Source organism: Aquarana catesbeiana, linkage group LG13 (genome assembly GCF_042186555.1).
Source record: "Aquarana catesbeiana isolate 2022-GZ linkage group LG13, ASM4218655v1, whole genome shotgun sequence".
Classification (NCBI taxonomy): Eukaryota; Metazoa; Chordata; class Amphibia; order Anura; family Ranidae; genus Aquarana; species Aquarana catesbeiana.
Window position 1 is genome coordinate 185,135,670 of NC_133336.1, and position 14,923 is coordinate 185,150,592.

The window sequence follows — 14,923 nt, forward strand, 5'->3', positions numbered from 1 at the left end:
CCATCAGGGCCCCTCCTTACATCCGTGTTCCCCATCAGGGCCCCTCCTTACATCCGTGTTCCCCATCAGGGCCCCTCCTTACATCCGTGTTCCCCATCAGGGCCCCTCCTTACATCCGTGTTCCCCATCAGGGCCCCTCCTTACATCCGTGTTCCCCATCAGGGCCCCTCCTTACATCCGTGTTCCCCATCAGGGCCCCTCCTTACATCCGTGTTCCCCATCAGGGCCCCTCCTTACATCCGTGTTCCCCATCAGGGCCCCTCCTTACATCCGTGTTCCCCATCAGGGCCCCTCCTTACATCCGTGTTCCCCATCAGGGCCCCTCCTTACATCCGTGTTCCCCATCAGGGCCCCTCCTTACATCCGTGTTCCCCATCAGGGCCCCTCCTTACATCCGTGTTCCCCATCAGGGCCCCTCCTTACATCCGTGTTCCCCATCAGGGCCCCTCCTTACATCCGTGTTCCCCATCAGGGCCCCTCCTTACATCCGTGTTCCCCATCAGGGCCCCTCCTTACATCAGTGTTCCCCATCAGGGCCCCTCCTTACATCTGTGTTCCCCATCAGATAGGTGTCAGGATTTTCCCCATTGGCACCGCCCTTACATGAGCGCCCCATCAAGGTCCCCCACTCACATAATTTTCCCCATAAGAGTCCCTCCTTACATCAGACTCCCCTCTTAAATCAATGTCCTCATCAGAGTACCCCTCTACATTAGCGTATTCATCAAAGTCCCCTCTTCCATCAGGGTCCCCATCAAAGTCCCCTCTTCCATCAGGGTCCCCATCAAAGTCCCCTCTTCCATCAGGGTCCCCATCAAAGTCCCCTCTTCCATCAAAGTCCCCTCTTCCATCAGGGTCCCCATCAAAGTCCCCTCTTCCATCAGGGTCCCCATCAAAGTCCCCCCTTCCATCAGGGTCCCCATCAAAGTCCCCCCTTCCATCAGGGTCCCCATCAAAGTCCCCCCTTCCATCAGGGTCCCCATCAAAGTCCCCCCTTCCATCAGGGTCCCCATCAAAGTCCCCCCTTCCATCAGGGTCCCCATCAAAGTCCCCCCTTCCATCAGGGTCCCCATCAAAGTCCCCTCTTCCATCAGAGTCCCTCTTACCACTGTAAATATATCAATGTAAATACATCAACATGTGTAACAAGATCTTATCCAACCGAGATTGGTATCGTCCCATTTCGAAAACTTTAGTACAAAATTTCAATGCTGAGTATTATAACATCATCTTTAAGGCATATTATAAAGGCATCATAGACAAAAATACATGGGATTACCTTAACAAGAAGGACCCACGAACCCCTACCCTTTATGCCTTACCAAAAGTACATAAGTCTATCTTAGAACCCCCAGGCCGTCCCATAATTTCCGGTTGTTCATGTTTAACGGAAAACGCCAGTAGTCTGATAGACAGCTACCTACAGCCTCACGTTACCTCCTTCTTTTCTTATATTAAAGATACTATAGATTTATTAAGAACTATTGAAGGTATTCTACTCCCACCAGGCACCTACTTAGTTGCGCTGGATATCGAAAGTTTATACAATACCATCCCCCATCATAAAGGTGTCGAAATTGTGAGTAACTACCTAAATGAGAGAGGTCCTACATCTGAGAAATATAATGCTTTTGTTTTGGAGCTTCTCGACTACATTTTAAGACATAATGTCTTTGTTTTCAATTCTTCCCACTACCTCCAGGTGCAGGGGGTTGCGATGGGGACTAAATGTGCCCCATCGTATGCCAACCTGTACCTGGGGGGGTGGGAAAAAGATGTATTCTCCAGGGACGACCTGACCCACTTGTTGGAAAAGGTCGTTTCCTGGTATCGTTATATAGACGATGTGCTGTTTTTTTGGTCAGGCTCAGAGCTAGAATTGAAAGAATTCTTCAAACTGCTCTCTATCAATCACTTTAACCTTCATTTCACTATGGAGTATAGCACTATAGCAATCAATTTCCTTGATCTCACCATTTCCATTGATGTAAATGGAAAATTAGACTCATCTTTATACAGAAAACCTTCGGCTGGGAATACTATTCTCCACGCCGATAGTTCACATCCAGGCCCCTTGCTGAAAAGTATTCCCTACAGTCAGTATTTGCGTTTAAAACGCAACTGCAGCAAAGATGTAGATTTTCAGATAGCTGCAAAAGATCTATATGAGAGACTGTTATCTCGTGGTTATAGCCACTCATGCCTCAAAAGGGCCTACAACAAGGTTAAGACACAAAATAGAGACTCGTTATTATTTTCAACAAAATCTGGCAAAAAATCTGACACCGTCAGACTGATTACGCGTTATTCCAGTCAACATAGCGAAATCAGAAGTATTTTAACCAAATACTGGCCTCTTTTATCAGCTGACCCAACAGTCAGCAAATACATCAATACCCTTCCCGAGATAACCTTTAGACGGGTCCCTTCACTAAAGGACCGCCTTGTCCACAGCCATTTTCAAGACCCTACAACCATCAAAAAGTCTTCCCATATCGGTTTATCTCCCTGTGGCAGAGGTGACATTTGCCGATATGTAGATAATACATCACACTTTTTACTTCCAAATGGACAAAGGCACTTAATTAAATTCAATGCAACTTGTCAGACTCCAGGCATAATCTACCTGGCTCAGTGCATGTGTGGTAGTTTTTATGTCGGCAAAACGAAACGACCATTTTTCAAACGAATCAGAGACCATATAAAACCCATTCTTAAGAAACAAATGGACACAGCCATTGCCAGGCATGTGGTTCTGTACCACAACTTTAACCCTAGCACTATCAAGTTCCAAACTTTGGAACATGTTCCACTGGATGAAAGAGGGGGCTGTGTCGACAGGACATTGCTCCAGCTCGAAGCCCGCTGGATTCATGTTCTTAAAGCTACTCATTTCCCAGGTCTGAATGAAAGCCTAAGTTACAGGTCCTTCCTCTAAATGATTGGCCATCCATGTATGACCTTAGTTGCCATGGCTAACTATCATTCCCTTTGCTTTCCCCCCCCCTCTCCAATTTTCCTTTCCCTTCCCCCCCCCTCCCCGCTTCCCCCTTCCCATTATTATCTTTCTTTGGTCATTTGTATAATAATGTCTTATTTTTCACAAATGTATGCAATTATCTGTTTTGTAAGATTTTATCCATGAATTTAATGTTTAGATTTGCAATTATACTACTCATCATATATGTTATCTTGTTCTCTTTTTTATATCATTGTATTTCCCTTCAATGGGAAGCGCCTTGTCTCTCTGCTGTGCCGATCGAAGTCGGAGGGTATATGGTCCCCTCCTTCCCGATCGGCTATCTCCTCGGCCCGCCCTTGTCAGACCGCATCTGGCTCATACTGTGTTGGGGCTTAGCAGGGACCATCGCATCCACACGGACGCCCGGGGCACATTTCAGATGTGCCCACCTCGCGCCGTGCCTCCCCGCAGAGCCAATCCATCTCAGGGCACTTTGCGTTCCCTCCCCCTGCCCTCCTATCCCATGATACAGCTTCAGCGTCAGCATGGGGGGAGCCGCTGCGCGATACACTGCGCATGTCGGTCCCCTCGGTTGCCGCTGTGATCTATGGGAATTGGAGTCCGGACTGGGAATTGGCCTTCCGGGCATGCGCACAGGCGCCCTCACGTCCGCATCGAGCCGGCGACGTTACACGCCGGCTCGATGGGGAGCATTATTTAACCGGCCTCCCTGACAGTTTAATCTGCCAGCGCCGGTAGATGGAAGCCAAACTCGAGCAGAGTGAGTGACTGGTGAGTACATCACACTCTGCTCTCTAAAATGTATATCTTTATTTCACAATCCCAGATTCCTCACTGCACTTGTATCCAATACTATTTATTGTTACTACCTTATAATACTTGGAGACCTTGTGGTCCTAAATAGCAATTTAAATATACCATTATGAGACTCTGTATCTAAAAAATCTTTAATTATAATCATAGCATTAGTTTAAAGGATTCAGTGCAGCCTTTCCTTATGCAGTAACTAGATCTTCTGCCTTATTAATTTTTCAGCTTGACTTATAAACCATCCTAACCATCATTTCACCGGTACTGATGCATTTTGCACTTATGTTTGCAAATCCTTTACCTATTGATGTAAGTGTTGAACTTATTAGTTCTTGAACCTAAATCAATCCTCTACATACAATTCGATTTATACTGAATATTTGCCAACTTTTTTATCCCTATACTAGCTCCATCTTTTTGCTCCCTGTGGTTGCAATTTGGCCCTTTTGCCGTCCCGTCGTGGTTGGGCCTGATCATGCTGGTGTTGTTAAGGTTTCACTGGGTCATTTTGGGGGTAAGCCATTTTTTGACTCTTCAGAGCGACAATGCGTTTTGTATATATCTTTATAGTCATCTATTGCAGTGATAACATTGAACATTATGTCTGTATATATGTAAAAACCCTTTTTTCTCTCTTTTCTATTTTTGTAGAATTGCTAAAAGTATTGGATGACTCACTTAATAGTTGCATATCCCTTGAAAAAGCGACAATGCGAAACATGTCGGGTTAATATGCAACAACTACCATCTGTGAACTTGTAGTATAAATTCCTTTTTTCCCCTTCTTTTTGACCATACTGTGTATTGTATTTTATATTGTCTGAAAAGAAAAAATAAATTTTGCCTGTTGTCATACATATATTATGTTCTTTTTAATTGATTGTAAACAATAAACTGTTTTTTAAGAAAGAAAAATTGCACCGTTAAAATCCCTTTAGCTTCCTCTCCATGTTTACATACCACTGTAAATAGGTTTACAGTGTGGCAGTTGGAGGGAGGGGGGAGATGAGACACCAACTGATCGGAATCTTCAATCTAAAGGACACATCACTGATCTTAGTTGGGCCACAGTTTGGAGACCCCTGATTAGAATATAAAGAATTTCTATGCCATATACAGTACATATTGTTAATTATGTCAATATGATTTATGATTTTGTAGATCTTCTGAAGCAGCAGATTTCAATATCTGGAAAACCCATTAGGAAGCATCTCATCTCTCCACAAGTTTGGGCTGGAAAATTGAACGATATTTGCTTATGTGATATCAGTGATGAGATGTAATAAAGTCAGAGGATTAGGAGGTCAGAAGACATTTGGAAGTTACATTGTTAGTCTGATTGAAAAGAGACACATGTCCCTCTAGTTTAACCAATAAAAGGGGGAAAAAAAAAAAAAAACACACAAAACAAACATACAAGTTTATATACACAACTGTCATAGACGGAGTACATTTGGTATCACTCCGCCTGTGACAGAAACCGGCGCTATACAGGAAGCATCGGCTCTGCTTCCTCTAGCGCCAGCTCTGTGCTTCACGATAATGCTTGGGGATGGTGAGTCGGGAACCCGCGATCAGGGCTTGCTGACCCGCCATGCCAGAGCAGTAGGTGGCGGGGCACATCAAAGGGCGCTCTGCATTACAGGCAGGTCAGCCCCCCCACCCCCCCCCCCGCAGCGGCTGGGTGCGGTGCGCAGGGGGATTGGCCTTACCGCCGGAAAATATCGCGCTGCACTTGCAGGTGTCAGGGAGCCGCAGCTGAAATGCAGGAGACTTGGGATATCTGCATGATGTATCGCCGCAAATGTTAGAGAGCAATAATTCTAGCAAAGACCTCCTCTGTAACTCTAAACTGGTAACTAGAGCTGCACGATTCTGGCTAAAATGAGGATCACGATTCTCTCATGATTCTCACGGCGTAACATCATCTTTCACATTAAAACAAAAATAAAATAAAAAATTGGGATAACTTTATGGTTTCATTTTTTTTTTTATTCATTGAAGTGTATTTTTTCCCAAAAAAATTGCGTTTGAAAGACCGCCGGGCAAATACAGTGTGACAAAATATTGCAGCAATTGACATTTTATTCCCTAGGGTCTCTGCTAAAATATATATAATGTTTGGGAGTTCCAAGTAATTTTCTAGCAAAAAATATTGATTTTAACTTAAGAAACAAGTGTCAGAAAAAGATTTAGATTTTAAGGCTCGGTTCACACATGGGCGGCACGACTTGCAGGTCGCCTCAGCGAGGCGACCTGCAAACGACTGCCGGGGCGACTTGCGAGACGACTTCTGCATAGAAGTCTATGCAAGTCGCCCCAAGTCGCCCCCAAAGTAATACAGGAACCTTTTTCTAAGTCGGAGCGACTTGCGTCGCTCCGATTAGAACGGTTCCATAGCACAGAACGGGAGGCGACTTGTCAGGCGACTAGGTCGCCTGACAAGTCGCCCCAGTGTGAACCGAGCCTTAGTGGTTAAAACTTCCTGTATTTACACCTTGTTTAAAAACTTGGCAGACTGCCTGGATTTTTTTTTTTTTTTTTCCACACAGAAGTTTTATCCCTTTGATCTAAGAAGGAAGAGTTAGTTACAATGTTTCATGAAACTTAGCAGACTGTCCAGACGTTTTCTTTTGACCACTGAGTGAGCAGATAAGTCTCTCTACTTGTTATATGAAAGAATGGGCAAACTCTGCAATAGAGATCGCCAGGGGGGGGTTAAATCGAGATCACGATTTTTTAACGATTAATTGTGGAGCTCTACTGGTAACCTGTAAAAATGTTTAAAGCGTCGCCTTTGGAGATTTTTTAAGTACCGCAGTTTATCGCCATTCCACAAGTGTGCGCAATTTTAAAAGCGTGACAGGTTAGGTATCCATTTACTCAGCCTAAAGATCTTTCACATTATACCACAAAAAATTGGGGTAAATTTTTTTTTAATTAAATTAATGAAAGTGGGGTTTTTTTCTAAAAAAAAATTGCATTTGAAAAATTGCTGCGCAGTACCGTGTGACACAACTGATTACAACGATCACTATTTTAATCCCTAGGGTCTCTGCAAAAAAAAAAAAAAAAAAAAAATGTATATCATATCATATTTGGGGGGTTCCGAGTAATTTTCTAGAAAAAAAAAAAAAAAAAATTATATATATATATATATATATATATATATATATATATATATATATATATATATATATATATATATATATAATTTTTTTTTTTTTACATGTGAGAGGAATGCCAGCATTGGCCAGGTATGGAAGTGGTTGTAAAGCCTCAAGGTTTTTCACCTGAATCCAGTCTAAGTATTAGGGTGAAATCTGCAGCTGCCCCCCCTGACCCCTCCTATTTTTTCTTACCTGAGCCCAATCCAATCTAGCAATATGCACGAGCGCAGTGGCTCCTGCCGCTGTCCCTCTCCTCATTGGACAGATTGACAGCAGCGTAGACATTGCTGTCAATCAAATCCAGGGACACGGGGCGGGTGGGGCGCGGGTGAATCGCGCTGTCTGTGTTAATGGACGCAGCAGCGGGACTCAGAAACAAGCCCACACGGGTGCCCCCAGGGTAAGCGGTTTTCCATGGGGGTACCTGATGAAGAGGAGGGGCCTGGAGCACCCCAGAAGAAGAGGATCAGGGCTGCTCTGTGCAAAAAACGATTGCACAGAGCAGGTAAGTATAGGCATTTATTTATTTTTTTTATAAAAAAAACAAAAAACAAAAAAACAACCAACAACAACAAAAACACAGGGTTACAACCCCTTTAAGTTATGCTATTCATTATTACATACATAAAAGCAAATAGGGAAAATACGCTATGGCACACATTTTCAATTTGTGATTTTATGAACAATTTATCTGAACCGAAAAAAAAAAAAAAAAAATCTGTACTTTTTATACAACATACTGTATTTTATTACTTATTCGGATAGTGGTACTGTATAAGTCTCACAGTTTGTTAATTCCCTGATTAAAAGGGCAAAACCCTGCCCAAACACCAGCACTCATGGAATAAGATTGTCCTCAATAGCCACAAAAGTGACAGACAAGGGAATGACAGTCAAGCGAGGTTCAATCCCGAAAATCACTAACAACAATGTGAAACCAGCATCAGGTTTTAGACTAATAAAAGGTGACAGCCACACCTTGCAGTGACTCCTCTTAGGCTGAGCATTTACAGTGCCTTGAAAAAGTATTCATACCCCTTGAAATTTTACACATTTTGTCATGTTACAACCAAAACGTAAATGTATTTTATTTATGTGATAGACCAACAAAAAGTGGCACATAATTGTGAAGTGGAAGGAAAATGATAAATGGTTTTCAAATTTTTTTTACAAATAAATATATGAAAAGTGTGTGTTGTATTCAGCTCCCTTTACTCTGATACCCCTAACTAAAATCTAATGGAACCAATTGCCTTCAGAAGTCACCTAATTAGTAAATAGAGTCCACCTGTGTGTAATGTGATCTCAGTATAAATACAACTGTTCTGTGAAGCCCTCAGAGGTTTGTTAAAGAACCTTAGTGAACAAACAGCATCATGAAGGCCAAGGAACACACCAGACAGGTCAGAGATAAAGTTCTGAAGAAGTTTAAAGCAGGTTAAGAGCTCTTTCACACGGGGCGCATCAGTGATGATCCGCCCCGTGAACACCCGCTGAGCAGGAAAATGACAGGTCCGTCGCTGCACACTGTGCAGCGACGGACCTGTCAGAGCGCCGCTCTCCCCTATGGGGGATTGGATGACGGCGAACCGTAGAGTCCGTCGTCACCTGATCCGATCCGAAAAGGATGGAAAAGTAGGGTTTTCCTCCGTTACACTTTTCGGATCGGAGCGGGTCGGATGTCAGCGGACATGTCACCGCTGACATCCGACGCTCCATAGGGATACATGTATGTCCGTTTTTCATCCCAAAACGGAAGGATGAAAAACGGACATACGGATCCTCCATGTGAAAGAGCCCTTAGGTTATAAAAAAAATATCCCAAGCTTTGAACATCTCACAGAGCACTGTTCAATCCATCATCCGAAAATGGAAAGAGAATGGCACAACTGTAAACCTACCAAGACATGGCCATCCACCTAAACTGACAAGCCGGGCAAGGAGAGCATTAGACCCCACCATACACACTATTAGATTTTCTGGAGATTCTTGTCTTCAGATCTACCAAAACCCTGTAGTGCAAAGGCCTGCCTGATTGCATACAAATTGAAACTCTTAACGTTTGACCATATAATATAAATCTGAAGACAAAAATCTAATAGCGTGTATGGGGTCTTAATCAGAGAAGCAACCAAGAGGCCCATGGTAACTCTGGAGGAGCTGCAGAGATCCACAGCTCAGGTGGGAGAATCTGTCCGCAGGACAACTATTAGTCGTGCACTCCACAAATCTGGCCTTTAGTGTGACAAGAAGAAAGCCATTGTTGAAAGAAAGCCATAAGAAGTCCAGTTTGCGAGAAGCCATGTGGGGGACACAGCAAACATGTGGATGAAGGTACTCTGGTCAGATGAGACCAAAAGAACTTTTTGGCCTAAAAGCAAAACTCTATGTGTGGCGGAAAACACTACACATCACCCTGAACACACCATCCCCACTGTGAAACATGGCGGTGGCAGCATCATGTTGTGGGGATGCTTTTCTTCAGCAGGGAACAGGGAAGCCGGTCAGAGTTGATGGGAAGATGGATGGAGCCAAATACAGGGCAATCTTAGAAGAAAACCTGTTAGAGTCTGCAAAAGACTTGAGACTGGGGCGGAGGTTCACATTCCAGCAGGACAACGAACCTAAACATACAGCCAGAGCTACAATGGAATAGTTTAGATCAAAGCATATTCATGTGTTAGAATGGTCCAGTCAAAGTCCAGACCTAAATCCAATTGAGAAACTGTGGCAAGACTTGAAAATTGCTGTTCACAGACGCTCTCCATCCAATCTGACAGAGCTTGAGCTATTTTGCAAAGAAGAATGGGCAAAAATGTCCCTCTTTAGATGTGCAAAGCTGGTAGAGACATCCCCAAAAAGACTTGCAGCTGTAATTGCAGTGAAAGGGGGTTCTACAAAGTATTGACTCAGGGGGGCTGAATACAAATGCACGGCACACTTTTCAAATTTTGAAAACTATTTATTATTTTCCTTCCACTTCATGATTTTGTGCCACTTTGTGCTGGTCTACCACATAAAATACACGTTTTTGATTGCCAAAATTTGGAAAATTTCAAGGGGTATGAATACTTTTTCAAGGCACTGTAATTTAAAATCATTAAAACAGAAGATTCTTTGTAAGTTATCCAATGACTTGAGAGGGCAACCACCAGCACAGACACAACCCATCCCCTAAAGTTTTCTTTGGAATAGTCAATAAGCTTATAAGACCGGCTTAACGGGGGAAACCATAACCTGTCCAACCTGTGCAACTCCCCCAGCCAGAGCACAAGTCTCATTTACTGGAACAGACATAAGACTGTTCATTAACATATGTATGGGATGCCTTTACTTACTTGTCTCGCCTGTGCTGGTGTCCGCTCTTCCCCCTATCATATCATGACACAGGGAGAGTGAACCTAGTAAGGCTACAGCTGGCCATACATTATGCAATTTTCTTTCCTTCAACCACAGGTTGTCTAGTACGTCTACCTTGCGGCACTGGGGTCATCGGTTCATGCAAACTACCTGCACGGTGTTCTCCCCGTGTTTGCGTGGGTTTCCTCCGGTTTCCTCTCACACTCCAAAGACATCTTGGTAGGTTAATTGGCTTCTGTCTTACCTGGCCCTACTATGTGTATGAAAATAATGCAACTTAGGGGCCTTAGACTGGAAGGTCCTTCAGAATGTACAGTATGTAAAGCGCTGTCTAAATAGTTGGCCCTATATAAAATACCTGTAATATTAAATGGCGCTTTCCTTGGTCCAAATCAGGGTCCTTGAGATAAAGGGATTGTTTACCACCCTGCAATACTCCAATGGCATATGAGACTTCACATCAACCCAGAATGATGACCCCCCCTTTTGTACAGGGCCCCTCCTTGTGTCATGGAATTACTTCCGAAAAAAAAATAAAAAGCATATTGGAAGCAGCATGGAGTCTACTGTATATGCAGGACTACATTTCACCTGTTCAGACCACCAAACCAAAATGAAAGGAGCAATGGCTTCATGGTTTCCCCGAAAAAGTACAGAGCCTCGAGACTCCTCAACATCCCCTGCACCCCTACAGGGGCTGGGGAAAAAGTGAAGTGGGCAGAAAAAGGAAACAAAAAAAAAAAAAAGTGTAGCCCCCTGATGTTTAGGCAGGGTTGCTATTAAATGTATCTGCCAAGTGATAGTTGCTTTGGCCAATTGATAGGAGATCAGTTGATTTCACCCCAATTCTGGAATTGCTGCACTTCTCTCTTTTGTCACTAGATGGCTGGGTATCTGGTGGCATCAGATAAGACAAGGGCATTGCAAGGACAGATTAGAAAAGAGTGGGGCGTCTCAGCCAATAGGTCCCTTGGCCTGCTGGGAGAGCCTATTTATTTGGGTGAGGTCAGGTGATCTATGTTCTTAACCACCGGGACGGCTGTCTGGGTGGACGTATTGTGTTGCCCCAAGCTGCTAGGCCAGAGACCCGAGGCCTTTCCCGGGGACATCTGGCTGCTGGGCTGTCTGAGGGTCTATCCAGAAGCGGGAAAGCAGCATAAGGTTGGGACTGCGGCTTGCAGTTCAACCAGAAGTGACAGTTCTGCCGGCTGGAGAACCTGTTGTGGTTGGAGGTAGAGGGGAAGCTGACACTACTAAGGGACCATCCACCTTATCACCAGGGACCACAGTGAGTAACTGAAGCAAGTACCCGAGCAGTATTATCACCAGCCGGGGACAGTGAAGAATTGGGAAACTTCAGCCAACGTCAAGCCAGGGACCCAGCCCCAGTGGAGGTGACGCTTGCAGAGAATTTTTTGTGCACCAAGCCAGGGACCAAGCAGGCCAGTGGGGTGAAGTTTGAAGAGCATCTGTGAGTGTCAAGCTAGGGACCCAGCAGGGACGCGGGGGTAACACTTGAGGAAGATACTCAGTGAGAAGATTGGAGGAGCTCAGGAGATCCAGCAGTGGATCAATAGATCTAAGTGATAGACTGGGAGCTCAGTTGAGTGAAGATCTACAATAGGAGATTGTAGAATAAGTGAAAGAGTTCATTACAATCTTTGTTAGAAACTGTTCAAGATTGTTTGCCATAGGAGACAGCGATCCTACTGGAGCAAATGTGGAGTCTGGCTGGATGTTTTTCCCTGCATGGCTGTTTGCATATAGAAGTCTCGGAGCCTGCTAATTAACATTGCAACTACTTATGGGTGTCCTGGCCTCAACCCGCTTTCCCACAGTTCTGTTCACGAGACAATAAATCTCTTTGCATTCAAGAAGTTTCAGGCGCCCATGAATTCACCTTGCATCACACCCACCATGCCCTGTAACCCACTCTACATAGAACAATGTCAGCTGTCCCTAACCCTGGAGGTTACCATTAGGCCTCAAAGGCTCCAGGACCTCACTACAAAAGCAAAAAAAGACTGACCCCAAAATTGGGAGCTTGGAGATTTCTTCTTGCTTAGCCTTTTAGTAATCAAAGTTCCTTAAAGTGGATGTAAACCCTCTCATTAACCCCTAATGCTGGCTCCCGCCGACCCCTTAAGGGGTTTGGCATCCCGGGAGGTGAAGCGAGCCTTGTGACCACCGTGATTGGCTGTCACGGTGGTCACAAGATCGTAAGAAGCGATCGGAAGTTTTTTGTCGGTCACTGTGCCGGGAGCACAAAGGGATCTTGCTCTGGGCACAGCTCTATCAGCAAATATGCAGCCCCTCTGCGCCAAGGCCCAGCCACCGAGAGGCCGCATAATTGCATACAGTCAGCGCCTAGGTGTATCTGTGATCTTTTCTCCTCCTCTACATCCATGCAAAGTCCAGAATTTATACAGCTCGTCTGAGCTTTCAGTAAACAGACGGTGGGGAGCTGAAATTGCATCCTGCAGAACTCAGTAAGAGCCGATTGGAGGGAAGGGACAACACCCCCCCCCCCCCCTTCACACAGGAACAGAGCTGGGGCTGTCAATCATGGGCTGTGTGCTAGAGACGATTCCCCTGTCACCATTTTTCTCTTGGTGTCAGGAAAACTTGTCAGAAGTAATTCATGCTGACAGCCGAGGAACGGCAGCAGACAGAAATGACACTTAATGCTCTGGATTGAGACAAGTACACATTACAAGTCCATCCAGCAACCTCTCCCAGGTTAAAGCAGACCTTCATAGCAATAAAACACTTTGTTGTACTGAATACCCTCCCTCTTTCCGCAAAACGCTAAAAGCCGATGCTTTTTTTACCCTTTTTCTTGTTTCTCTGCCACCTTCTGGCACCTGTCTCACATCACTCTGCTCCAGAAGACTCCTAGGATATCTATGCCAAGAGACACCAGTGTCTACATGTAGGCTGGAGGAGGGTAGACCCGTTGGCGCATCATCAAGAACCCGGAGACAGCCTGATGTAAGGAAGGAAGATGGCGGCACGGGACGGATGATCACAGGACAACGTTGGATTCGCTGGACATGCGATTATGTTAACCGAGCATAACTCAGCAAAGAAGGTAACAGGGGGTAAAAAGCAAAATAACTCCAGGGAGGGGGGGAAGGGTGAAGGCCTCCTTCGGACATTTGATTTCCTTCCCCACCGGAAAGAAGCTTCAGCCCCAAATACAGCATGGGCAACCAGATTAGTGCCCTATACAGATCTATGGCTGTCACTGTGTGCATGAAACTCTTTATATGAGCAGTCACATAGGATCTGAGCACCTGATTGGACATGGATGTAGACATATGGCATCCAGGACCGGAGTTCTTCGGCCACGTCAAAAACGGATGCAGCGTTTAGCCACAGCAGCTTAAATGCCCATCTAAACAAGCCCTAAGGCTACGTTCAGATGGCCGAATAGCAGCAGCCAAAAGGCGGCAAGAGTAGACTCTTGACAGTGGTTGTAAATGTTGCCGGCACACACTGTGGGCGAACTGCGTCAGTGTCAGAATTGTATTCTGTACAAATCAATAGCCAGCACCACCGCTGTTGGCATGTTAAGCGCTCATTTGAAAGGTTGCATTCAGAACCCCCGACCGACCTTGGAGGCAGCCAATTGGCGAGTTTGTATGCGCCCATAGTGTCGCTAAATGCAGCAAACGATCCCTTTGGCCGTGTGTATATATACAGCCTTTAGCTGCCCGTAAATGGGTCGAAATTTGGCCAGCTCAGGAGGGATCAGCCGAATTTCAATCCGACGATGTTTGTTCCCACTCGACAGAAGTCCATTAATGATCGACTCCTCTTGAATGAGACTGTTGGAAAACTCTTGATTATCAGTGGCTTGGAACGGATCGGCTGCAGCCCCTGATCAGTGTATTCTGACAGTGGAGGTGTCCCCGTTGTCAGAATACAACGACACAGCGAGAAGGATTCCTCCATCCATCTCACTTGTGTAGATGGGGGGTTCCATTCATTTTTTTTTTTTCCTATCATCCCACTGGCTGATCAAAGACAACAAATGAACAGTCTATGACCAACCTCAATTTTTAAACAAAATAGTTCGTCAGTTAAAGTAGACCTTTACCCCCCCATCTAAAAAAAGACAATCCAACAAGAGCGCCAAACAAACGTCTAAGAGTCTAAGGCAGTGATGGTGAACCTTGGCACCCCAGATGTTTTGGAACTACATTTCCCATGATGCTCATGCACTCTGCAGTGTAGTTGAGCATCATGGGAAATGTAGTTCCAAAACATCTGGGGTGCCAAGGTTCACCATCACTGGTGTAAGGCAATTTAATAATAAAATTCATAGAAGAATGGAGCCGATGCATTTCGGGGTGGCTAAACACTCTTCCACTTCATCAGGGCCAGGTGTATGACCTTGACATTTTAACTGGATCCAGATCCCTGCTTTTAGGCTGCATTCACGCGTTCTTGTAGCAGGAACAAGCGTTCCTGCTCACAATTTTGGTTGAGCGATGTGCATGCGATTTGGCATGTCGCATATAGGGCAGTCAACTCACTACATGGGCTGCCCTTTACGTGCTCGTCAATGAAAAAAGAAGAAGATTATGCTCCTTTT

At 44.9% G+C, this 14,923-nt stretch overlaps 1 protein-coding gene across 2 annotated transcripts in view; it reads right to left on the bottom strand.

The window, feature by feature from the left end:
• The window catches only part of GOLPH3L (golgi phosphoprotein 3 like), a 93,636-nt gene that overhangs the window by 69,681 nt on the left and 9,032 nt on the right, over positions 1 to 14,923 (bottom strand). The window contains exon 2 of one of the 2 annotated variants that reach the window (XM_073609361.1): positions 4,472 to 4,613. The exons of the other annotated variant lie outside the window; for it this stretch is intronic. The gene's annotated coding sequence lies outside the window, so the exon portion shown is untranslated. The remainder of the gene's footprint in view (positions 1 to 4,471; positions 4,614 to 14,923) is intronic. 2 annotated transcript variants of the gene reach the window in all.